The sequence below is a fragment of the Dromaius novaehollandiae genome, chromosome 3 (genome assembly GCF_036370855.1).
Source record: "Dromaius novaehollandiae isolate bDroNov1 chromosome 3, bDroNov1.hap1, whole genome shotgun sequence".
Classification (NCBI taxonomy): domain Eukaryota; kingdom Metazoa; phylum Chordata; class Aves; order Casuariiformes; family Dromaiidae; genus Dromaius; species Dromaius novaehollandiae.
Window position 1 is genome coordinate 95,021,825 of NC_088100.1, and position 26,301 is coordinate 95,048,125.

At 40.2% G+C, this 26,301-nt stretch overlaps 1 long non-coding RNA gene across 1 annotated transcript; it reads right to left on the reverse strand.

Annotated features, from left to right (window-relative positions):
- Positions 1 to 2,146: 2,146 nt before the first annotated feature.
- Positions 2,147 to 5,896, reverse strand: LOC135327916 (uncharacterized). Its single transcript, XR_010388526.1, has 2 exons — positions 5,814 to 5,896; positions 2,147 to 2,429 (listed from the first exon to the last, which is right to left on the reverse strand). It is a non-coding gene; the product is annotated as an uncharacterized LOC135327916 (long non-coding RNA).
- Positions 5,897 to 26,301: the final 20,405 nt, after the last annotated feature.

Here is a 26,301-nt window from a genome sequence, read left to right on the forward strand (position 1 = left end):
GTAATCTTAGTGGACATAGCATTCTCTGTCTTGTTTTAGCCTCAGGTAATTGCCCACTGACTTAAGCTAAATCCTTAACGCCACTCTTAACTTTCTATGTATCAGGGTGTATTCTATTTAATCTCTATGGTTTTCTTTTATGTAAACAGACGAAGTCTTCAAATGTACCTTAGTGATTCAGGACCCTAAGATATCTTTTAGAAATGACTTGCACGTCTAGGAGCCTCAGTCTGTTTGCAAGACACTAAAACTAAAGCTTATTTTGAGAATGTTATCCATCTTAAATGGATCTATCCGTCTTAAAATGGCAAGAGTCTGCACCTGCATTGTTCAGAATAAAGCCCTGGATTAGAAAACAAGTCCAAAGTACATATTTAGTTCAGGATAAGCAACTAACAGTTCAGAGAGATCAAAGAGAGAACTCGTGCTTCTGACTATGATTGTTCAAACCTGCCTGGCTGCAGGTTCTCAACAACAACCACTTTGAGTTTGTCTTCACAGCCAGAAGTGACAGAAACATTTAAGCAATCTCAGATCTCCAGGCATAAGATCTGTACTGAACTCCATGCTTGCCATACATTTTCCATTCCTGGGAATTTCTAATGTCTCTTTTAATAACAGTCTCCAATCATGAAAACCAGTGATGATCACAAATTCTTACAAAATTCTTAATAACTGTCAGTTATCTGGCATTTGTGTCTCTTGTTGAAACAAGCAGGGTGTGGAAGATGGAAAGATGGCATGCAAAGTGAAACTGAAGTCAAAGAGAGATTTGCAAACATGCAGGCTAAAAGGCCAGCTGCTAATCTACCCTTTAATACAGAGACTCAGGAAGTTAGAAATGGGGAGATATCTTCTGATGGTGTCAATACACTGAGAAAGAACAATGTTAACATGGCTTAAGACAGTTTAATGAGAATAAGCTTTCCTTCCCTGTTTTACACATTAATTAGATTAATCTAGTATAAACAAAGGGATTTAATACTTTCACCTTCCTCCCCATTTGGATAGGATGGTATCAGTCCAAAATCTGAGACACAAAGGTACATCAACATTGTTTGTTCTTGGGTTAACTTAAAGACCTCACCTTGTAATATGAGTGACAATTTCAGCAGTAATCATAGCTTTCTGAAAAGTAAGCATTTTCCACCAAGAATGAAGATGATTTGAATAGAAAAATATCTAAATATCTACAGAATAGACTTATAGGCTATCCCATTTGTTGCCTCCTGCTAGTGGACCATGGCCACATGTGTCAGGGTTTGGTGATGGACCTGGTAGCCTAACCACACTTGCTGTTTATATTGTGCTGTGAAGTTTTGGGGTTCTCTTCGGAGGCTGTGGGACCGCTGGGCAATGCTATCTCAGTCCGTTTTCCTCTCCTATAGGCTACCTTGAAAATATTAACAGCAACAAGCTACTTTTCTGTCAATAACGGGGCTATCACACAAGAAAATGACCAAGCTGAAGATACAGAAGAGCTTTAATTTAGTTAAAAGCAAAGACTATCCTGTGTGTGAAAGAGTGAAGTATAGAACAGAAATTTTTTTGGGTTCAGAATGGAAGAGTCAGGCCTCCGTAATCAGGCTAAAAACGTTTGTGTGTTTCTTTTGCACATTTTGAGTTTTTATACCCAACCTCATCACCCCTGCATGTGTGCCTGCATGAATGAGACAAGGTGGTAGATAGCTTCCTGGTTTCCCTAAGACTACAAAGCCTCACTAGAGCAGTCCCACGGTTCTACCCCACAGCCAGCATCTCTCTCTGTCCTGCTGCAACTGTTCTCATGGCTGCAGGTATTCTTTAGCTTTCCTTTTATCTTAGGGTAACATCAGTTACCCCAATGTTTAAAAAAGAAAAAAAAAGATAGAAAAAGCAGCTTTTAGCGCTGAAGACAAGCCCTAAGGAGATACTGAAAAGCAATCTGTTGCGGGGGTAATTTCCAGATGGATCCAGTACAGAAACCACATTCCTGAAATCAGCAGATGAAAGCATGGCAGCTGATACAGCTTAAGTTTGTGACTCAGGCAAATCTGTGTTTACCCAGGTAGGATTAATGCTGATACCAACCAGAGCTGCAGTCACTTAGTGCCAACAGTAATGGCTCTGGGACTGTCCATCTAAACTGACTACTTGCTCTGCTGACTGCTGTGAATATACCATTGATTTCTTCATTTATTTAAAAAATGACAAAACAAACACTCCCAATACAATTTGGGCTTTGATTTGAAGGAGGGCTGAGCTGGTTTAGGCAGGTTACAGTAATTTGTCCATCGACATTCTTCTGATGGATAGAACACCTATTATAAACAGTTTCGTTGCTTCTCTCACTCTAGTGGCGTCTTGCCAAAAGTATGGTCTGATTCTGGCTTTAAGAGTTTGCTCAGCAGATACAGTGCTCCCATACTCAGTGTAGCTCCAAACACCATCTAAGAGAAAATTAATTAGACATACCATTAAGTAGAACAGAGAATTTTAGAAGGCAAAATCTCTTCACAGCTGAGTAGGAAAGATGGGAGACACATATCCTTGGACTTTAGGGCTTATGCAGATTTTACATCCCATTTAAAACTGAAAGAGAATATAAATGGTCTATAGGCCTGGAAGTGGCCAACTACAGGAAAGGAAAGTGCAGTTCCATGGCAGCTTAAGCTGATCTAAGTCTAGGCTGATATAGCTGTATTCAGCCCTGCCAACTTGATCGTGTATTCCCGTCTTCTCCCCTGTTCCAGGACTGCCACATATGCAACTATTTGGAAATTGATTCAGAAGCTGATCTATCTTAAGACTAGCCTTTCCAAAAAATAATTTAAAAAATGACTATTTTAAAACCAGATTAACTCCCACACCAACTCACATTGCAGACATACAAATACTAGTTTTGGCACAAGGAAGGAGGTGGGAATATAAAGCTGGCAAGGAGTGAAAGGAAGAGTTAAGACTAAGGCAACTCAGACTTAAATCAGCTCAAGGTACCCAGAAGCCCAGCCAGAGATTCAGCACTTGCATTTTGAGGCCTCATGTGTGTTTCATTTGAGACCAATGCAAAAGGGACTGAAACTGTATGTGCTTGTTGTTCTGGTCTATCTGCAATTGTAATAATCACGTCAGAGAAGCCAGACCTCATCCACTTCTGAGGGTCTCAGTACAATTTGAATTACATCCGTTCTTAATGTATGCTTTACTCCGAGCTCCCCTGCCAGTTTAGCTAAAGTATGTTTTTAGGATCAAGGCTTGGAGCAATAAGGTGACACATGGTGACAAAAGGTCCTAGGGAAGTCCATCGCTCACTGACCCCACTGCTTACCAGTGGGAATCAGAAGTGGCGAGGTGCTCTGCTATGCTAAGCACCAAACAGGTTGTCCTGGAGCAGCCCTAAGCCTGTGGCCTGCAGCAAACCCCTTTGCAAAGGCTGCTGCAAATCCAGAAGGCAGAACAGAGAAGCATAACAGAAATGATCGAAACCTCTCACATGAAGAGGGATTGGAAAGATTATAATTTTTGTAGATGGGAGGCAAATAAAAGGCTCATAAGAAAAGTATGTAATACTGGAAGTGGTCTGGAAAAGGGAGACTAGGAACTTCTGTTCTCCTAGCACTTAATGAGCTAAAAGGCATTCAATAAATTGTCAGGAAATAAACTGATACAAATGGAATACTTCACTAGATATGTAGCTCAACTGAAGAACTCATTTCCAGAGGGCACGTGATCTCAGGATCCAGAACATGAAAAGCTTTCAAATGGGCCTGCATATTATGTGGATATCAAGAATATTGAGAGCTAACATAATTAATTATTAAAAGAACAGGAGAATATCTTTAATCTTATACTCCAATACTTAAACCACTCTGAGGCAGGTGGTTTTATATTTGCAACTGCAGGCTTTTTCTGCCTGCCTCTTAGACCTCTGGTATGACCACTCTCTTGGGTGGGCTCTGACTGGGTGGATGTTTGATCTGATCTCTCACAGAAATTCCTATATTCTTCTAATTGAACAAGAGTCTTCATTCAAGGTTCACATCTTCTTGACTGCAGTGATATTAAAGCATTCTTTTAAATATTTTGCTAAGCAAGAGCTGATGTTGGAACCTGTTTTGGCCACTGCAGAATTTGCATCATTCTTAAGAACAGTCCTTTGGCCACTCTGGATGGAAAAAAGATGCAGGCACATGACTGTTAACTCCACTGGTTTGATTAGCACATGCTAACCACTTGGGTGGATGTTTATTTAAAACCATCTGCTCAGTTAATCTGTGTAACTATCTGAAACAGCTCCTGAGGTCAGTCTTTTAAACAAAGGGGTTGGACAGATGGTCAGCTTTACAATGAAGGTGGAGCACTACAGGTTTGAGAAAGCAGATATAATCCCAATATAAACTTGAATTACCCACTTTCCTTGCAGTTGTTGGATTGTTAGAATGATTGCATCTGTTCCTAGCCAGTGCTTTTGCTAACACAACCGTGTTAACTCACACTGTGAGAAAAGTCTAGCATCTGACATCAGAAATCTGGGTACATGTGTTTGTGGAGTCATTGCACCACTAAGCTTCCAGCTACCACCCTACAACTACTACTTGCTGCCCCTTCAGCTGAAAAATCACTACTACTTGAGTATAGACAGCTCTTGACCAGTTCTGAAGGGCATTTAAACTCATCCACTTAGTTTGCATTGACAGGGGTGTTAATGTACCTATGGTCAGTTACTGTGTCTTAGCTGAAGTGGGGTGAAACTAGCCTCTGAAGGCTGCTAACTCCTTAAATTTCTTGAGGATAACAGAACATCTGCCTATATACTTGTTTCTTCTGCAGGCTCTGGCCTAGGTAGACTTAAGCCAGTCATCTACTTACCTATGTCTCATTTTCTGCATTCATAAAAGAAAGTGATACTACATATCTGGCTCACAGGTTTCATGCTATTATTTCATAAGTGATGCATGAAACAGAGTGATTAAATACACCCGCTCTTTTTAAACATCCAAAGAGACATAAATTGTTCTGCAGGTCTTGTCAGCATAATGGTAAAGGGCACTGAAATTCAAGCATGGAAATCCCAGCAGAATATGACAAGATATATTTACATATTTTGATTGTCCTTAAAACCTTACAGGACTTTGAAAGCCAAAGGGAAGTAAAATAGTTAAAAAGTATTCGTTTGGCACATGACTCTTTCTATTTACAAAAACACAGAAAAGCAGAGTGATTTTCAGGAAAAATTTGTTCTGAGCAGTTTCATCAGACACATCTACTAGATGACTGTCCAAATAATTGATTCTGTGGCTTGGCAGTCAAATGAAAATTTAGGGAAAAATTCAGCTGTGATCAAACAGAATTTGAATCTTCTTGCCAAACAAAAAAGTAAAAATTGATTCGACATGTCATGTTCCAGCTGACACAAAATATTTCGTTTGAAGGATCTGCACAGAAGCAGAAAAAAAAATATAGAGAGTGGTTCTCAGATCTGCTGCTGTGAGACAATTGCCCCTTTATCCAATATCTCAAGGGCTGTAGCACTTACATAGGACCTGAATTATGCAGATTCAGCTCTGTCCTCTGTCTCCATCGCTCACTGCCCAGAAAAGTGCCACAATCACCATGTGTGGTTAAAGAGCAGCTCTCCAGTTATCTGCTGACACACTTTCACTTTGGCTAAACATTTACAGGAGCAAAGATTGGAAATTCAGTCTTCCAGAGAGTTTATCACACAGCAGGTGGAGGGTCATTCCTGAACTCTTTTCTATGGTCTTTCTTTTGTAATAGTTAAATGTTTTATGCAAAGCAGAGTTGTGGTGCTAAGGCAGATTGAACTCACCAACCTCTGTCCACTCAAGGCACCCCTGAAGAAGATGTGGAGTTTGCTCCTCTCAGGCAGGAATGGGAATCTGGGTTTCCCACAGCCCAGAAGAGCACTGTGCTCCCAGGCTGTTAGATAAATGTGATAGCTATCACATCCTCCTTTGCCTCTGCAGTAAAAGAGGAGGAGACCAGTTCCAGCCAATGGTATCTAATATTTTCAAACTGAATTTCTAAATAACTTTGGGATAATTCAATTACACTTTGCTGAAAGATTGTCTAGCTCCAGTAATTTCTTTGCAAACTCTTGGGGAAGGAGTAGAGGTTGGATACATTGTCTGACACAGAAAAGCTCAAAGGATCCAAAGAGGTGGACTTTTGCAATGAAAAGTTTCATAATAACCTACCACTTATTTGAAGTACAAAAAGTTGTGGCAGAAACTCCCAGGTATAGAGTGCTCTGATAGAGTATGATACAGCCCACTCTGAAGCCCAGAGGGGAGCTCTTCACCCTCATCGTTCCCTCTTCTGCCAGGTGAAAGGACAGAGTGACGTGGAGAAGCTCCTACACCTCAAATCCAGTCAGGAGGAGTGCCCCCAGTTCAAGGATTGAATGTGTCAGCAAAGGCCCCTGTGCAAGGTCTTGCAAAAGTACTAGGAGCTACAGTACACATAAGAGGATAACATACTGCACTTCAGCTTTCCTTTGGATTAACTTTGGCTACTGCAACCAGGTCCCTTGGATGTGGTCAGGGGACACTGCAGTCCCCAGAGCTGCATGAAATGAGGCAGCTGTCTCACTTAAATTGGCTTAAGCCCATCTCCCTCTAAGCTATGTTGTCTGAGTGGAACCTTAACTGCAGCTCTTAGCATTTCACAAGCACTGGCACTAAACTAACTCCCATCCATCCATACATTAAGTTACATGGTGCTCCAAATAATTTTTAGCTGACTTTTCGGGAGCTGTAGTTTGAAGTTGGGCACTGCTGCTTCTAACACTGGCAATTGAAACAGGGAATCTAGCTTACAGTCCGGTCCTCTGTGAGAAGGACAGCATATATATTGTGGTTTCAGATTTGCTGCAACTGCTTATGAGGGAGACGTGACACTGTTCTCCAGCACCAATAGCTTTTTAGACCAAAAACACACTTTCTTCTTTTTACATGGAAAAATTAGAGATTTTCAGTTATGCTGATATCATTTTATAGCTGTGCTTACAACTACTTTAAGATACTTTTACATTGTGAAGGTGGTGGTATAAACTGGCCTTCCTGAAATGATAATCAGGCTTACAATAATATATGGGGATGCCTATAGAGAAAAATCTATTTTTGTTCTTGAGTCTATATGAATACATGACAGTTACATGAATTAGATATAAAATATATTCCTGGGCAAGGCTGGGAAAGACAGGTTGAACTTAAAATCTGGTATTAGACTGAGTGCCATTAAAGATATTTACACTTTAGATATACTGGGTCATAACACAGAATGTTATCTCCTGAAAAAAGCTGTTCTGGCAATTTCAGTGGGAATATACTGATCCTAGCCTCTAAAATCTGACATCTCTGTACTGCTTGCCAAACTAGTTGTCAGTTAGCTAAGTTTAAATTCAAGCAACTATGTACAGAAGACAAATGGAGGAAATGTTTAAGGGGTCACTTGAAAAAGGTCTAAGAAGGCATGCTGTCTTGTGTGTTGCTACTGATGCACAAGAACGCTGCCTGGAAGAAATCAAGACATTACCAAGACCGCTGGCATAAGTAGATGAATGACCAGTGCCTTTAGGGCACCGATGTTTCATTAAATAGACAAAAATAGACAAGACCATCACATGCATTCACATGTAGTGGGAATGAAGAAAAATCCTAGCACTTTCTTTGTGTCAAGAATCTAAGCCAGGAGACTTTTTAAAGTATATGGATAGAGCACAAGGAGGAAAAATGGGGACACAGACCTGCTTTGATCATCTTTTTTATTATTGCAAAAGTCAATCAATTAATAAAAATAAATCATATTTTAGACCATACCAAAAATGACTGCAATCTTACTGTCATTATCCTTGGGCAGAGATTGAAACACAAACTGTGGGCAAAAGTGATATCAGGATTTTTCTACTGCAACAGCTTTAGATCCAGGGCACAATTCAGTGCTGTCTATTCCAGGTGACTAGTGGTGGCAGGGAGAAAAAAAACAAAAGTAACCAAACCAAACCAATTTCTGCTTTGTGCAAAATTCTGGGTTGTTAACCCTGTACTGAGAACAAAACACAAGCACCCACAATTTTCAACAAATGGGAACAATCCAACCTATTGGCCAGCCAAAATACCAGCTCAGCTACAAGCAGGGAAGCCAGGCATTTTTGGCCAGTTCCCTAATAAGCCAGCCAGACTGTGAACCCATCAGGCAGTTAGACCTTCAGCCAGACCGCCAACTTGTCTGACTTCTGCCAAATACTTTCAAAGTACCAATATGTCTCCAGGAAAAAAAAAAAGTTAAAAAGTTTCCAGTGAAAAAAGAATTATTTTCTGGAAAATGAGTGCTGGTGGCAAAATTGCCACCACGTGAGGAGGCAATTCTATCTGTGGTGCTTAAATGTCCTCCTTAAATTGCCTGAGGCCTGGGATCACTATGCAATATTGCTTATGCCAGCAGGGAGGCACAACTGGAAATGGGGTGCATGAGGTTGAAGGAGGTAGTGGTAAGGTAGATGAGGCTGGTGAGGTAGATGATACTGGGACTCAAAACACTAGACAGAGATAATACACAGACACTGTTAAGCTTACCCTGCTTATGGCACTCCACTGGTAAGGAAATAGTGTCCTTCATATTCTCATTACTAGTTACTGGTTTTACCCATGGGACTGGAGCTCTTGGAAAAATTTGCCTCTAAATTTGCATTCTTGAAAATATACAAAAAAGAGTGAAGTTTTGCTAATATTTACAAACTTCCTGCAGTGTACATTTACTATGTACCAGAAGTCCACCAAGAATCATGAATGTCTGAGGTATATCTGACTCCAGCCACAGTCCAAAAGCTGGGCATTTTACTTCTGTAGAAGAAAACCTTTATTATTACTTATACTTGGCTTGTGCACCTTTATGTCCTAGGCTGACCCATGCTAGCGGTGAGTATTGAATATAAAGCTCTTCTTCTCATTTGCTTCGCTCAGCCTCTTCCTAAATGTTCTTTTTATGATGACTTTCATACCATGTCATAAAGATTTAATGGTTCTCAATAGAACTTTATGGGACTTGATAGTCAGAAATAAAAGGGGCCATTGAACTGTGAGAGACCACTTTTGGGCCCTTGAGTACCCTGGTGTACTTTCCACCAACAGAAGCCAGCAGGAATACATAGCAGATAGGAGACATGCTTTGCAGCACAGATCACACAACTGTAACAAGCTGGATAAGAAAGTGCTCAGTGTTGCTGAGATATAGAAGCTTTACATTTAAAGAAAACCTTTACAGTTTATTTTATTTTTATTTTTATAATTATTTTATAATTCCTGCCATATTCAGAATTCACAAATTTGGCCAGGTATCCAAAGCTCAGCCCGGTTTCCAGGTCACACAGGGACTGCAGTTGGTATTGGAGCCTTGGTTTATTTAGCCAAGGCAGACCTTGACAGTAATCCCCATATTCCTATTTGTATAGTCGAAATACTTTGGATTCCTCTAGCACCTTATATCAGAGGATTGATCTTCTTTACCAACACTCATGAATTAACACTCACAATGCCAATGTAAATTGGGATTTGTTTTCCTTGTTCTATAGATGGGAAAGAATGAAGCACAAATATTATGCAACGCATTTAAAGAAGGCTTGGCAGAGCCAGGGACAGACTCCAGATCTCCTGATACCTTAGCCATTGCCCTAACCTCGCTGCCATTGTCCTTTCACCTGCTTGCTATGCAATAGGCATTCAAGCTGGACATAAATATAAAAAAAAGTTTCACCTGCTTTTAAAAATCGATGCCTAAACTCATGGGTTCATAACTGGACACCAAGTCTGCTAAATTGCCAGGACAACTACAGGCACAAGATTTCACTGGTTCTGAAAAGCAGTGACTAAATAAAATTAAAACCCCTAACTATACCCATGCATTTTTAAAAAATCTTTCCCTTTTTTTTTTTTTTTTTAAGTAGGCACTGCTAAGTGGCCATGTTGAGTGTGAAGGTGTTGTAGAAAAGAAAAAGGTATTGTGAAAAGAAGAAGGAATTGCCATTTTGTTTCACTGGTATCAGTATGTCTGTCTAAGATAGCATTATAATCAAGGTTGATTTTATTTGTACACATTTGGCAAAGTTCCCAGGAAATATTTGCTTGGACTGGACCTGACAGTATGTGCTTTTGAATACAGAACCCCAGGCTTTTCATAGGTTGACTATATGTCAACAGAGCATCCTGTATCATATGTTTACCTCTTTTCTCTTGCCCAGTGACACTGTCTCATTCACTACTTACACCAACTTATATTCACATATCATGTCTATGTCAATGAGGTGAACTAGCAATATTAAAAAAAGAGATAGGAAACCATTAAGCATTGTGTAACACTCGAATCCTATGTGGAGGAATGACTTTGCTGGATACTGTGACTGAGTATATTTCTTGATGCAAGGAACACACCAAAACACAATTCCCTGAACGCAGTAGAAATAAATAAAAGTAGGTATAATTTTGAATGCATCCCCATGCCTGTCCCTTCAATTAGTTCTGGGCTCCTGAGCACTTCCTTTTCCCTCATAACAGGTCTGAGAGTGTTTCTACTGCTGTCTGCCTGTTCTTGTTCCTCCTCGCACACAAGGGAGAGGTGTAGCCTGCGTGAATCTGCTGATTAGAGGGGTTTAGCTTCAGATCAGGCCTGTAATGGGAACCAGTTTGGAGCAGAAAGTTATTGCTTTTCACCTCCTGTTGTTTCCTAGTATCTCACTTGGAGAAGAGTTCTCAAAACTTCAACTTGTTTCATCCAGAGCCCTGACTGGCTATAGTTAAAACAAAGGAAAGTGGCAATGATTTAAAACTTTCTAGCTTAAAAACAAGATAATTGGGAATAATACACCATCTTGCAACACAGGAAGCTTTATTTTGCTCTTGCAGACATCTTTTGAGAGGTCAGCATGGTTTTCCCTGTGATAACACTAAATAAAATGCCTCAATGCAACTGGCCAGGTTTTTAAAGCTGTGTTTGCCTCATCTGTTCTGCCATTACTTTCAGGCCACCTGGAGGCTACCTACAGAATGAGTTCATCCCTGTATTATCTCTAACTGTTTACTGAGATCTGAGGGAGGAAAAAAAATCCTGCCAGTATTGAAACACACTATGAAGACAAGTCACTCTAGCTTGAGGGTCTTGTCCTTGTTTTATAGAATCTGCTTTTTAACATTAACAGTTCCCTTGTGTTCCTGTCTGGATGGACTTTTTGTCATTAATATTACATTACATTTCTACTAAAAAGCCAGTTTCTCCAAGATTCAGTTTCTCTAATGTTATTTATGACAGAAAAATGATTGTCAATAGATATACTGGTAGATTACTGTCCCTAGTGAAACTCTACTGTGAGATCCAGGCATCAGATATTACAGCTGGTGGGTTCATTGCTATGCTATACATGCATACGTGCACACAGTCTGATCTGAAAGACATTCAGATATCTACGTCAGATTCAAGTTCAGAGCTCCCAGGGCCAAGAACAAAAGTCTGCATTCAGATGTTTGACTTTGATACACAACTACTTGATTGGTGTAAGTCCTAGCATTTATTAGTTGAAAAGAGTAGGCATGAAATTGCATACGGCCAATGCTGCCTGGTCTTTTGTGAAATCACTCTAATCCCAACATGTGCTCTCTCCTGGCTATTCCTGCATTGTTCGTTATGTTTTCATTAATAAAAACAGTACTGCACCATATATTTGTTAGCAAATTACCCCAACAGTCACTCTATTCATTACAGTCCTTTTCCAAGCCAGATGTCTGTTTTAGTCCACCCTGGACCCCTTAATTTACACTGCAAAGAAAATTTGAGCTTTTCAAGCTACAGCCATTCCTCATGCAACAGACATCCCCCATTACCTCCAGTTTGTACCTCAGTCCTTTTCCACAGATATTCTTGCCACTTATCTCTGTTTCCCTTCCTCTCCCAATCAACCTTTGCAACAACCAGCCCTGAAACAACCCCTGTGGACAAGGCAGAGTTACAGCCTCACAGCACACCTCTCCGGAGGGAGTAAATAACTAGCAGTCAGGTTACAATTATTCCACAGAGACCCAGACTCAGGCTGACTGCCATATTACACCACATAAAGAACTTATAATATAACAGGAATTGAGACTAGGTGACTCACAGCCCTTCCTTCAGGCAGAGATATTTTTCCAGTCTTTTGGTTTTCCTAACCTGCCACTGACCTCTGTTCTTCTCCTGTTCACACTGTCGCTCAGTCTCAGGGAAATCTGAAATGAGGCAAACCTGGATTAAAAACAAGTCCAATTCAGTCTTTTTTAGTTTAGGCCAAGCCAAGGATGCCTCAGCTGCTCTTTGCCGTCTGAAGCTTTCTGAAGGCAAGTCTCCCTGCAGAAACTTCTTTCTGCAGAGAGGACCTGTGTATGTAGCAGAGCTCAGGCAGTAAAAAATAGTCCATCTTCAGGACAGTGAGGTCAGGAAGGGAGATCAACTTTAGGTAATGAAACCTATGGCAGGGACTGTGGTATCTCTTTTTGGCTTGCGAAGCACCACACATGCTAATGATATAGTTCCTGGACAGAAGAAAGCAACAGGGGGAATAAGCACATATTCTTCTTTGGATACTTGACTTTATGGAGCACTTTAGCCAAGAATTCGCTTTTTCATCTTTCCTCATCTCCATTCTCTCCTTCAGGTTTCACTGTTTAGCTTTCAGAAAAATCTTTCCAAAATAATTACTATTCATCTCATTCTTGTTAATCAGTAATTTCAGGTGCTTTTGATTTTAAATCCTGAAGTATGTCCCCTAATGCTAAGTTTAAGGTTCTTAGTCATAGTATAGAAATATTTCCAGACACCGATAGTGACAGTATATATGCCTGAATTTAACCTTGTTACAGTGCAGCAATTTTCCTTCCATACTTTCACTCTGAAGTGCCATTCTGGCCTTTAGAAGCCCAGAAAAATATATGAGAATTTTAGAAGGTGAACTCCAGGCCATTCAGCGCAGCTGGGCACCCAGGGTGCATAGTTAGTTAATATAATTCCAGCTTCACTATTCCTAATGTCCAAAGGGGCAAGTAGAAATTTATCATCCCATTAGTTAACTGCATTAGTTAATCATAAACCTGAATTATGCATGCAGTAAAGGTATTTTCTTACCTCATACAGATGGTTTGAGGCTTGATGTTTGAGTTCCTTTTGTGGAAGATCACGAATACATTGATTTGAATGTGCCAGTGATTAATTGGCATCAAGATCCCTAGCTGCTGCAAATCAATGAGTAGAAGGCAGTACTGACACAAAATACATGGTTTCTGTCTTCCAAGGGAAGGTTGTGGAGCCTCACAGGGACTAAAGCAGTATGGACAGAATTTGTCAGGAAATGTACTTCATATAGATTGAGTTTCTTTCTAGCCAAAGTATACAGTAATATAGTAATACTGAGCAAAGACATTCTCATATAGTTATATGTAAACACACTTGTCTCCTCAGAATGATCGTTTAGGCTTTAGGTTCTGCAAGACACATCCTAATTTCACTTATCCAAGGGCAATTCTATACTAAACAATAGAAAGCGGTGCAGCGATTCCTAATTTAGCATATCCAGATGGCTCTGTGTGGAGGACAAACGCTCAGGGATACTTGCTCAGATTCAGAAGTAATACAGGTGCATGATATACAGGCTAATAAGCCTTGCCAGTCCACAGGGCTTATTATTAACTCTTGGGACTGTCTGGATTTCAATAGTCCTGTCTAATGTGCATTAAAGATCGATTCTGAACAATGATATGTTGGTAAATAACATTCCTGGGAACTGGGCCCTGGCCTGGGATGGAGCAAGATGCCACAAATCAGCTGTCCCACGCTGCTAAGCAATGCGTAGCCAGGCAGCCACTCCTGGGATTGCTCCACTGCCGCCTCCGCAGGCAAAGTCACAGTAGCAGGGCTGGGAGGCAGGGACAGAGGCTGCAGAGCTGAAGGTAGGGAAGTGGAAGAGCTGGAGTCTCACTGTGGAAGCTGAGTGTCACAGAGACATGGTGACACAGTGGAAGAGGTTGTTGCAGATAAGGACTGATGTTTGAGGAAGACCTGGTGTAAAGTGGGATAATTCCCATGTGCCTTTGTGTCCAGAATAGCAACCCTGCAAGTTCCTAGCTTGGCTCCAGCTCCAGAGCAGCCTTGAGCAATAACAGATCAGGTTCCTTTCACAGCTCTCCACCATGTGCCACTGACATGATACCAAGATAACTGCATGAAAACCAGTGGACATACTGCAGACATCTGAGACAAAATTTGATCCTGTGTGTCCAGTTCACCAGCCTTAAGGCACATATTTTTCATTTGTCTGCAGCCCTTCTGCATTCAGCTGGGTATTTGCTGGGTACATGCTGTTTACCTAGGAGGAATCCAAAGTATTTAGTGGCATGCCAGCACCAGGGCAATTACTGCCATGCTGGAACTGCCCCCGGCTCTCATGTGATATCCTGCCTTCATGGTTGACAGTGCTCTGGTCTTCACATCCTCTTGATGCATCTGAGTGCGTAATATTAACTCTGGGGTTAGCTGAGGGCACCTCATTCTGTCTGTATAAGAACTGCATGCATCCTATGCACTCTATGATTTTCTTAGTTTCACCCACCAAACAGTAATAATCTTTATGCGACAGAATAAAGTTAGCCTGAGAAAGTCATACTAGTTTAACTGGAGAAGTGAATATACATCAGTATAGGGAAAATGATATGGACACTGCCATCACAGTTTTGACAGATGAGCTCTGCCAAAAATCGCCACGGCAGTTCAAGACGGTTCTACTCCAGCCATTCCCTTTGCCCTTGGCTGCTTTGTTGGGTAGGAGGAAAGCACAAATCAATATAGTTAATACTGATAAAATCCCCCTTCAGACACTCTTATTCTGATATGTAATTCTTTTCTCCGGTTTAGCTTTGTGTGCTTTGAATAATTCAACTTAATATAAACTGAAAAGAGATACTTTTATTCTATAAAATAAGGTGCATGGGGATATATATTCTAGTTTAGGGAGGGCTTCCTTTTTCCTTTATGGGAGTTCCCTAATGTTTGTGTGTACCAGGAAGTGCACGAGCATCCCATGCACTGCAGCACTAATTGCATGGATGCAACACCATGCATGTGTGCATCCAATGCAGTAAGAATCACAGTACTCACTATGCATGCACTGTAGACTTGATCGCTACAAAACTGGTAGCAATTTCTTTTGAGATATCTTCTTGTCAGACAGCCCAGGCAGAGCGGTACCATTGCAGCAACTGGAGTACTGGACATCTCGACACAATTTCTGGGCAGAAGGAGAGGACACATCTGGGAAAACATGGAAGCACGGTACTCCTAAACTTACATATCTAACTTAGGTGCATATTTAAATATTCTTGGGGGGCTTTCAGAGCATAATTTAGTATACGAATATTACTTCTCTGCATCAGCTACATAGGTGTTTAGCTATATACCTGCAGCCAGACAGTATTCTCTCTGGGTACCTACACAAAGAAACTGTATCAAGTTTTTTATTAGTTAATTATATGAAGATAATGTGAATAATATATACCATGTAGGCAAACACAGGCAAATCTTTATCTACACTAATATTGTGAAATAGGGGTAGCTACATAACCTTTTATGTTGGCTTAAAATGTCTTCAAGTTACACTGAGAGCCGCTTTCCCTTGCAGACAAACCATGAGTTTCAGGTTGCAATGCAGATGAACTGCTTTGCACAGTCTTTTTATTGTCACTGGTTCAATACTTTTCTAAGCCCTGAAAACTGCTCTTATTTTCTGATTTAGATTTTAAGCTCTTTGGGGCAGGAATCAAGTTTGTGTTTGTTTGTACAGCATAATCAGGTCTTGCTGTATGACTGTGGTTTGTAAACATTACCACAATATAAACAATACATTAATCATTAATTATATTGTTGATACATTGCTATGTCCTAAACGATGACACCGCCTATTACTCTTTGTCTCCTCACAGAGATGGGGTCAAGATATTTCCATTATCAAAAGATTTGTCTGAAGTCATAGTTGCCCCAGATCGTCATGGAACAGATCATAAACAGAGGCAGACTTTGCACTGTGAACTTTGGTTGCCTGAGGTAGCATCCATATCACAGATCGGTAGATTTTGTGAAGTAAAAATACTAATTATTAGCTAAGGTATGTGTATCAGCTCATGTACATACAAAATTAATATTGCACAAAATACAAAATTTGATGCATCTCAGAATCTCAAAAGTGCTTTGCAAACAGCACGTGGCTGCCTATGATGTACAAAAATGTTATATCAGTTTAATACCAGGGTAAACTAGCAAGTTTGGTAAGCACTGTCATGATTAATAAGAAAGTGGGTAAACTTGTCTGCATGATGTATATGAGAAATGAGTAAATGCTGGATTGCACAAGTTAGGTGCAGATATATTCCAATTTCTTGTGATAGCCAGTGACGACAACATTGAGTTCCCTGTTATTTGTGCTGAATTGATTTGATTTCCAAGGTCATGCTGGAAATTTGTGGCAAAACAAAAAAAGAAATCAAATCTAACTCTCACTAAATTATGATTTCTGAATTACAGCAACTGGTTTGGTGCAATCCATGACAGCATTTAACCACATAAAGAGCAATTTAAGACAATTTTCCACCAACTTGGAGGCAAACAACTCAAAGCTCATCTAGACTGCCTAGGGATTAAGACATTCAGCTTGCATGAGAAGCCCTGAGTTCCACTCTTCTATCAATGGGAGACATTAGTAATACACTGTATATATGTACACATATATACAACCACAGCCTAGGAGACACAGATCCTCCCCTTCTTCCTGTGCACCCAAGCACTACAGTACATATCAAGGGTCCCTCTTGCCCTGTCTCTCCTGACCACATGAGCCTTGTAGTTGTGGCTGCTTCTCATCAGCAAGAGGGTAGAAGGTGTCACCAGGAATCACCAGTGCCTGGTGAGTGGCTTTTCTGCAGAGAGGGAACTCTGGGTTCAATGCCCCTGAGACTGAGGAGTGCCAGAAAGTGACTGTGCAGGAAGTAGCCACTGGAATTTTCTGTCCTTCCGCCTCATTTTTCTGTATTCGAATGCATGACTTAGCTGTCTAAGTTCAAGAGCCAGTTTCAGGTTGTGCCTAGCTCACAAAAGCACTAACTCTACAGCGGTGTTAAACTACTAAATTTAGGCAAGACACAGAACTTCAGACACATCCCTTTCTTCGGCATTTCCTTTTGCCTGGCTTAATACTCTCAACACCAGCAGGCCTGTTGTCAGCCTCAACCTTAAACATCTGCCTCTGCTTGTTTGTTGTGTGGGACACCTAACTCAGTGCCAGGGATTCCCTTGCTGGAGGTGGGCACACACGTTTTATATGCAACAGTACTGAGCATCACACCTCCCAACGCCTTCTAGGGAGAGCCTTCTGAGATTCCTCTGTAGCTAGGCACCTAGGCATATTTCAGGTGCCAACAATCCTGCTTTGATATAGGCTATTTACAAAGGGCCTTCACTGTGCAAAGATGCAGCTCTTCATGGGGAAGCAGAAAGTAGTAGCTGTGGAAGAAATGGTTGGATCAGCAATTAGGGACTCAGAAGACCTTGAGTCATGTTATTACTTGTAAAGTAAAGCTTGGGCAAATCATGTCTCAGTGTCTCGGTTCCTCCTCTCTAAAAGGAAGAAGAGTACTGGTTTATCTCACAGGGGTGCTGCAAGGACAAGTTGCGAAGCATGGATATGTGATGGGAACAGGGGTCAAAGACAGTAGTAATAGTCTAAGTGATTATAATTCAAGTTACGAGAACTGCTCACATGCTTAGGGAGAAATTATTGTGAACAAGCCCTGTCTTGCATGAGGCTTCTTGATTTGTGTGGGATTGTTATGTTGCAGCACTTTATCTGCTTTATCATTCTGGGGACACATTTAGCAAAAACATGACTAACTTCTTGAGCTTTATAGGGAGTAAGAATCCTCCTTCTCAAGCTGAGCCTGAACCTCTCCTTCCTGAATGTCAAGATAGCCTGTGGCTATTTGTGTCCCAGTAACGTCTTTATATGTAAACCACATAGTTGCGACCTGCATCACCCTCAGGTTACCTCCATGCCAGGTGTGTCTAGAGCACAGAGGTCCAGGCTTTCTCAGGTATAGCCTTTCCACAGGTGATATGAAATTGTGGGTCAGCAGAACATTAGGATCTTCATGAACATTTATTTTCTTGTACAGCCTTATCAAGCATATGATTCCAAGCCTCTTTTAATCAAAGTGTAGGAGTAATTTCATTGTTTGTTCATTGCTAGAAATAATGCATCATCATTCAGCAGATGTGTTGATGTTTCTCAGGACAAATCAAGTGGGTCTGTGTGCCCTGAAAGGCTTATAGCCTAAATGTTAGATATCAAGAAACCAGTGAAAGCAACAAAGTAAATGGAGAGAGAGGAGAGGTAGAACAAAGTTGAAAATTTTGAGCTCATGTGACTAGACTGTCAGATAACATGAGTATTTAAGTCATCTTCTTCCACTTTAAAAGTTTGCATTTGGTAGATAACATTGCAGAAACAATATTCTGGGAGAGGTCTGAAAGGAGAGACTACAGTCTTAGTAAGCAGAGAGAAGGAGAGGTGTTTCATGCAAGGGGTGGAAAAGAAAACATGGAGGTGAGATCAGCACACAAAGACTATAGTCACAACATGTAAACTACAGGCTGGCCCTTGCTGTTCATTTAGCGGAAAACATAGAACTTTTCTTCCATAGCAGTAATCCAGTTTATAGGGGGTGCTTGAATTTACATGCTTATCATATGCTACAAATGTACTAGAAGATAATTAACCAACTCTAATGAATCTTGGCACAGTCAAGTCCTCTTTCCCAAGATTCTGCTGGCTAAAGGTCTGAAAAATTAACTGCTTAATCTAATAAGATGCTGCATCACCTCTCATTTTAAAGTTGAACTTCAGTGAACTTCAGATATGGTAACATTTATCTAACATCAATTTCATCCTGTCCTTTCTAGTGCTCTGTTTCATTTAAGCACCTTTACAGCACCATTTTCACCACAGTATCCACTTTAGTCTTAAGGATAAATCTTACAGATATTCTTCCTTTCTGCCGCCATAAAGTTGGAACATTTAGCATTGAAATCATGGAGGAATGTGGTGCTCATTCCTGTTACTATTGGAAATTGCAGCAGTAGTAGAACAGCAGCAGCACACTGGCTGCCTAACAGAAAGTGCCTAAGAGACAGTTCCTTCCCCTGTGGAGAATGCAACACTCCCCAAAGCAGTGTGCTCTGCTGTGCAATGGTAATTTCACATGCAATCTCACTCTACAGTCGGTACCGAGAGATGGAATCGCATGGGAAAAGTCTATGGCTTTAAGATATGTATGTGTATATGGTACGAGAAGATTATAGGTCACTTGAAAGAAGTGTAAGATATAAGCACAGACCAGAAGAAAAGGGATGAAGCATGTGATTACTAGATTATTGGGAAGAAATTGAAAGACCAGAACAGGACAGGCACTCAAGAGATGCATGAAGAAAGGGAGAACTAGGATTAGGTGCATGGGTATACCATGGGTTAGCCTATTCTTAGAGATGTTAAGACTTGAATACTGATATGTATCCAAATGGAAACCCTGATTAGTTCTGCCTGTCCCTGACAAGAGCCCTGACCTTGTTATAAACTCCCCCCACACACAGAGAACAGATCTGAGAGGCCCACAGTCTTCAGCATAACCCTACTTGAATTAGGGGCACACTTGCGTGAGCTCAGGTGCAGAACATAGCTCCAAGTTTCCAAGTCACACAACAGTTATCCCAGCTAATGCATACCACCAGCCCTTTAAGGGAAGCAAGATCGGCAGCCCCAAGTATTTCACTCCTCCCTCTTATAAATAACAGAAGGATTACTTGGATATCATGTAGCTTCCTTTATATTTAACTAGTTGCCATAGCATCTCTACTATCAAACTATGTGATAGCTAGAGCTACTCAATGTATCACTAACTTCTATAAACTGTTTCTCCTTCCGCTTAGAAAAAAAAAAAGAGGTAGGAAATTAAGTTTCAAACAATTTTCTGGAAGCATAGAGACCATCTGGTGATGTCTTGTGCCTCTTTAGAAAGTCTAAGTCAGAAAAATTCCAACTTATGAAAATGGGGAATGAAGAATTAAAGTACCTGTTGAGGCAATCTTCACTCTGCCTGACTTGTGCAGCCCCCACTACTTGAATAGCTCACATACTCTCAGGTTGTCTTTGAACTGCGCAGAATGGGAGGTGGCTATACTTGCCCTGCAGCCAAATACCTGGTGCACTCCACAGACCAGATCTCTTAAATTTGATAAGCCCTTTGCCTCTTTCTATAGTCTCTCTGTCTTTACACATGATGCAAACTAACTCTACATTCCTCATTAAATTTGTCATGCACAGACAGCTACCAGCTAACTGTTGACATCGTTTGCCCTCCTTATTTATGCAAACTATGCAATACAGTGCTTTGGTGAGGGGTTTAGGATTTCTCAAAGATACATGAACACCTCTTTTGATCAGATGAGAGTCCTGTCAAGGAATTTACTAGCCCACCCGCAGATGGCTAAGGTCCACTCCGATCACCTTTTAACACAAATAATAGCTCTGTTGAACTGCTGTGACTAATCCCTGTAGCTAATCACACCTCAAACGGTGAAGGTGGTTAGAAGATTTGCACGTAATCCCACTGCTATTGACAGAGAAGGGTGAGTGTCAAAGTTTTATGGATATATCCTTTAATCCTTTATTTCCTATTATTCAGAGATATAGAAGGGCATGAAATACCATTGGACAGCTTCAACTCTGCATTAGTGATGTCTGCTGTCACTGAATATAAGATCTGTCACTGAATTTATGAACCTTCCAGATGTGAGAATTGGCCAAGGATCATGCCTCCCACTCTGCAAGTACAAAAATGAAGCAGAAAGCTGAGCTATGAGCTGCTGGATCAGCAAAGCTTCCTCCTTGTGTGTAAGGGTTAGAACGTCAGGAGAACTCAGCCAATGTAACGCCTTTTGAATTAGATGTATACATTAATTCGTATTAACATGGTTTGAGGAGAGAAAGATTCTTTTTCTGCTACAATTTTTTTGATGAGAAGATCGAATCTCCAGTTAGTCTCTGACAAGCCATTTCTCAGCACTGTTGTCTGAAAAGGAGTGTTTAAGCATTTGTTTCTTAAAAGAATGCAGCATTTTTTATATAAAAATACATTTTTGACATGTTTCATGACATATAAATCCAGTAAACACAAAAGAGGGTGAAAGGACCCCTCCTTATGACAGTCTTTCACTAATTTAGACTTCATTCTGTTTTAGAAGTAATGGCTTTTGAACCGTATGAATGGTAGTTTGGGTTTCCTCTGTAGTACGGAAGCTCTGTGGGCTAAAGAAATCAATAAAAATAACAATAAAAATAACCTCTTAGTCTGTTGTGTTTCTGTCACCTGGCTGCTTGCTGTAGGCCTCCTTTTTATGAGTCACTGTGATCACAACAGTTTGCTCAGCTGAACTATCTACCATAGCTCAGACTGTTTCATGAGCAATGTGTGTTATAAGTGATGTTATAGGCAATGCGATACAATCAAATATTTGCATACCACTGAGGTGTGTGCTCTATAAATACATAAAAGCAAACAACCATGATGTTTTCCTTGTGGTCACATTGGTTATTTACTATAGTAGGTGTCAGTCTCTTGAACAATTAAGATATCAGCTAAGCTTAGAGAAGGCTCGTATTTATTTATATGTCAGGTATGTAGATAATATTGGGAAGTGTCTACCAGTAAAGGGCATTAATGAGCACTGGCTTTTGAAAGCTAAGTCTGTTATATGACAGCAATACCCCCCCTGAGCCGTCCTTCTGTCTTTTCAATTTTTCATCAGTGCATAAGAGACCATTTAGGAGCTGTTTTCCAGGTTTGTAGGCACATAAGGAAAAGCAAGGGGAAGGATGATCAAATGGGAATAGCTAATGCTGTAATATAAATGTCTTTTCCATAAATACATAGGCTTGAGGTCAGAGCACAAGACCAAGAGTCAGGGCTCCTGGGCTTTGCTCTGTGATCTGCTTCTAAGATAATCCTTGGATAAACCACCCTGCCAAGTTCCTAGGGTGAGATCTTGAAAGCAGAGCCTGGCATTTATATCGTCCTCTCTTCAGCTATTAAGGGTTCATTTCAAACAGGACCATTTAGCTGAGGTGGGCCCATGGTTGCATGTTCAGCTTCTTTGCTCACTCCACCTTAATCACATCAAAGAAGCAACAAACACAACAGAACCAATGCTAAAGTCATCTGAGGCGACTCTGAATACACACAGGATTTTTGGCCTGACGATTTCTTTCCTGTTTATCATGTTTTAGAGTAGAATCATATTTTAAGGAACTCCATGGAGTTAGTAATCAGCTGAAGGTACTTTAGATGATTAAGTTCTAATTGCATATTGATTATTCAAAACATACATTTTAATATCATAAAAGCTGATTACGGACTTGATTTTACTGATTCTTCAGCTAGTGCCAGAACACAAAGTATGGTTGCTTTTGTGGCACTCTTCATGGTAACTGGAACATAATAAGAGCCTGTTTCGCTGCTGTAAACTTTTTATCTGAGATTTTGGTGTGTATCTGGATGACAGGAAGAGATGTAGGAGTTCTTACTTTTTCAAAACTAGACTGGTTCAAGTTTTATTCAGTCAGACAAAAAAAAACGAAGTGAAATGAAATCTGTCAGTTTGCCTGTTTCTATATCTATATATATTAAAATAGTACCCTTAACATCATGACACAAATAAATAATGCATATTTCTTAGTGTTTTCCTGGTGCTTATCAAAGAAATAAGGTCTACCAACTAATTGGAAAGACATTTCTAAAAGAAAGTCATGCTTGCATGTATGTTTTTTGGAAGTGGTTCTCTTTTCCCACCACAACACATATGTTGTTTACATCTTCATTTTTAAGATGTTACCACATGGAAAAATATTATTCACAGCCCAAACTCTCATATAACCTTCCAGGAACGACCTGTGTGACCATTCATCTTTGAATAGGCCTTGCTCTTTACAGTATATTTATTAACTGGTGAATTAAAAATATGCCATGATTTCTTTGTTTGGGGGGGAGACTCTGCGATTTTTTCTAACCTCGAGGATACCTATTCTTCTACAGTTGGGTTTTGGGAGTCTATGAATTATAAAGCCTAGTTTACCCTTTGCTCCTGAGTTAAGCTGCAAAAGAAATGTCCTGCAGAAATAATACACTAACTGTTTGGATCTGCCCTGGATAAGATTTAAACCTGTCTTTCCAGAAGATGTGTGCCAGCATCTTCATTTATTACAGTATAAGAACAGCACAGGCTTAAACAGGGGATAAATTGATTCAGTTAAGATGAAATTCTTTCACTAAATTTTACAGAAGGTTAAAGAAGGGGATCATTACAGTCTGTTCTGCCATCGTTATTTATTTATTTATAAACAAGGATTCCTAAAAACATGTTGTCTAACACCTTCCAGCAGCAAAGATTTAAATCCAAAGGAAGACGAGCCCTTTTACGGGCAAAATGGGTAAAATAAGATTCAGGCAGCAGAAAGTCCACAGAAATAACTTTCCAGTCTACTAGCTGGAGCACAGAAACCTCATGAATGGGTCAAAATGGAATAAATTTAGGTTTCTTAACATCTCACAGTGGTATCTGCTCACAAACTCTGTTGTGGCTGATGTGTCCCTCCGCCCTCAGGTCTTCTCCTGCAGCACCATTTCATTATGCCATATGCTGATTTCCCAGACATGATCTATCAAGTATCAAGTACGACACTTTGATCACCACTTTCTCTATGGATTATCAGATATAACTTAAATGATATAGAAATTAATTACATTTATTTTGTGTGCTCAAGAAAGGGGCATGCCTTAAAAAAAGAAAAGACTGTGCCTTCTCCAATAATAGTACGTTTGGTCAAAGCACAGAACCTTTACGATAAACTAAGTTTAGTGTCTGTTCATTCCTAGTGAGTTAAAGTTCAAAAGCAATCAAAAGCAGTCCATCAAAAGCAATAAAATTTGTAGGTTTGCCTTAGGTTCTGCAGTGGATTCTCTCTCTGACTGTGGCTTCCCTTGCTGACAAATTTTAACTATCTCACAAAGCACAGTGACTTGCTAGTTGCAGTGTAAATGCCACATGGCTGTTTCAGAAAGCCTTACAGAGTAGGTTTCACTTTTAGATAACTTTAAGATCCTTCTTCTACAGCATAGGGGGGGAAGCCTTCTCCTTCAAAGTGAGAAAAGAGAGCAATTTTATCTTCTTCTTTGACTAGATATGAGGTAGATCCTGTGATTAAACTAGGCATTCGCTGGTGGATAGAAAAAGTTGAGAAAGGCAGGTCCTTGTTCCCCAGCAAGGCTAACCTGATAACCAAAGTGAGGTGGTATACGGAGAAGAGGACTGCTAAGAAGTCTGCGGTGGCTGAGGTGGTGTTTGCAAGGTAGGAATCTGGGGACACAGTGGAAACTTTGGAGTAACTTTGGATTTTTTTACTAAAGATGTGCAGTTTCCAAATAAGAATACCATCAGTATCTAAATATTGGTGTATTGCCTGCATTTCAGTTTCAAAACACCTATAAAGCTTTTTTTTTTTCTTTTTTTTCTTCTTTTCTGTTTCAAAATACACGTAAAACCTTTCTCAGCTCCTCTCTATTTACGCTGGGCTGGAGCAGTACGCTCCCATCCCTGCAGCACAGAGCTGTGGCCGTGCCGGAGATAGTGCTGGAGCTGCCAGACCTGCTTCGCAGTTCCAGGACGCGGAGCCAGCAAAGAAGTGTCTGGCAGCAACAGCTCAGCATTCAGCTGTGCAACACTCCCATCCTCCTAATGCATTTCACACTCAGCAGATTGAATTGCTTTGGTCTTCTCATTTATTTTTCTTCCAGCAAACAAAACAACTTTTTCCCTCCTTTTCTTTGACAAAGAGTTTTGCCATATGCTCCAAATCAATTGCAACCTTTCTGATGCTTTGTTACCGCCCACATCTTGGGCTGCACTCAAAAAAATGGCAGCTTCAGTGTTTCTGTTTCTCCTCCAACCAAACTAAAATTGAAACATTCTGTTCTTTATTTCAAGGGTTAATCAGTGTCTTATCACTCCTCTCTTACTTTATATATGAGCAACTTCTTAACTAGAATTGAACCGCATCTTGTTGTAGATAACATATCTGACACATTTTTGCCTTTCTGCTTGGGCGTGCTCCATGAACAGACAGGAATTTGCTCACATTCATTCATTGATCAGCATTATTTATTGACTGAAGGTATGCTTCCCCAATTGCCTTAATTTGATTTAATGCTGTACTTCATGCATTTCCATCCCTTCCTATGTGCTGCCACAAGTCCTTGTGTACCCATCCAGTCAGCTGGGCCGGGGGGCTGATCTAAAAGGAAATAAACTACTTTTTTTGGTAGAACTCATTCTGAGCAAGGGCTGTTCCCATGTATGCCTAGTGAGCATTGCCATGGCATCAGGGACATGGCACAGAGGTAGGGATGCCCTTTACTTGCAGTAGCGGTGTGGACTTAGATGAACTTCACCTTTAGCTTTTGTCTGATTCTGGCAAATTATTTGCTTTTTGTCTTTTTGCTTTTTTAAACTCCATAGGCAGTCATCATTCTGGGAATGGAGTGTTACATTTTCAAGTTTTATAGGCATTTTTTCTTTATCTGATATTTGTCGCAAATTGAATTGTTTCTATTAACCCACTTGAATGTGCTGGTGAGAATCTTCATGGAAAGCAAAACAAGAACGGATGCAAGTGCAGAAGAAAGAATGAAAGATAAAACCATATCCCTACTGATAAAGATGTAATCAGAAGAAGAAAAAGGAGAAAAGAACAAGGAAAATAAGTCCTTTGGGAGGTCTGTTTTATATAATTCAAATAATTGGTTAATTCAATTAATTGGTAATTCAATGAAATAAGGACCCATAAGGTATGTCTCCATTAGGAAGACTTTCAGCACAACTATCCTGGTATAATTATACTCTAAAAAAGGTCATGGGCAAAATGAATTTACAATTTGAAATGAATACCCAAAGAACATTTTTTCTGTACTATTCTAGGTCTGCTTTTTGCAGCATAAGAGCATAGGCAGCCAAAGGAATCTAACTTTGTTCAATTTACATCATGTGATAGAAAATCTGTTTCTGTCACCTTTCACATTGTAGAAGTATTCCAATAGCCTTAATAGTTGTGTTAGCTAAAATACGTTAAATACTTTCCTTATA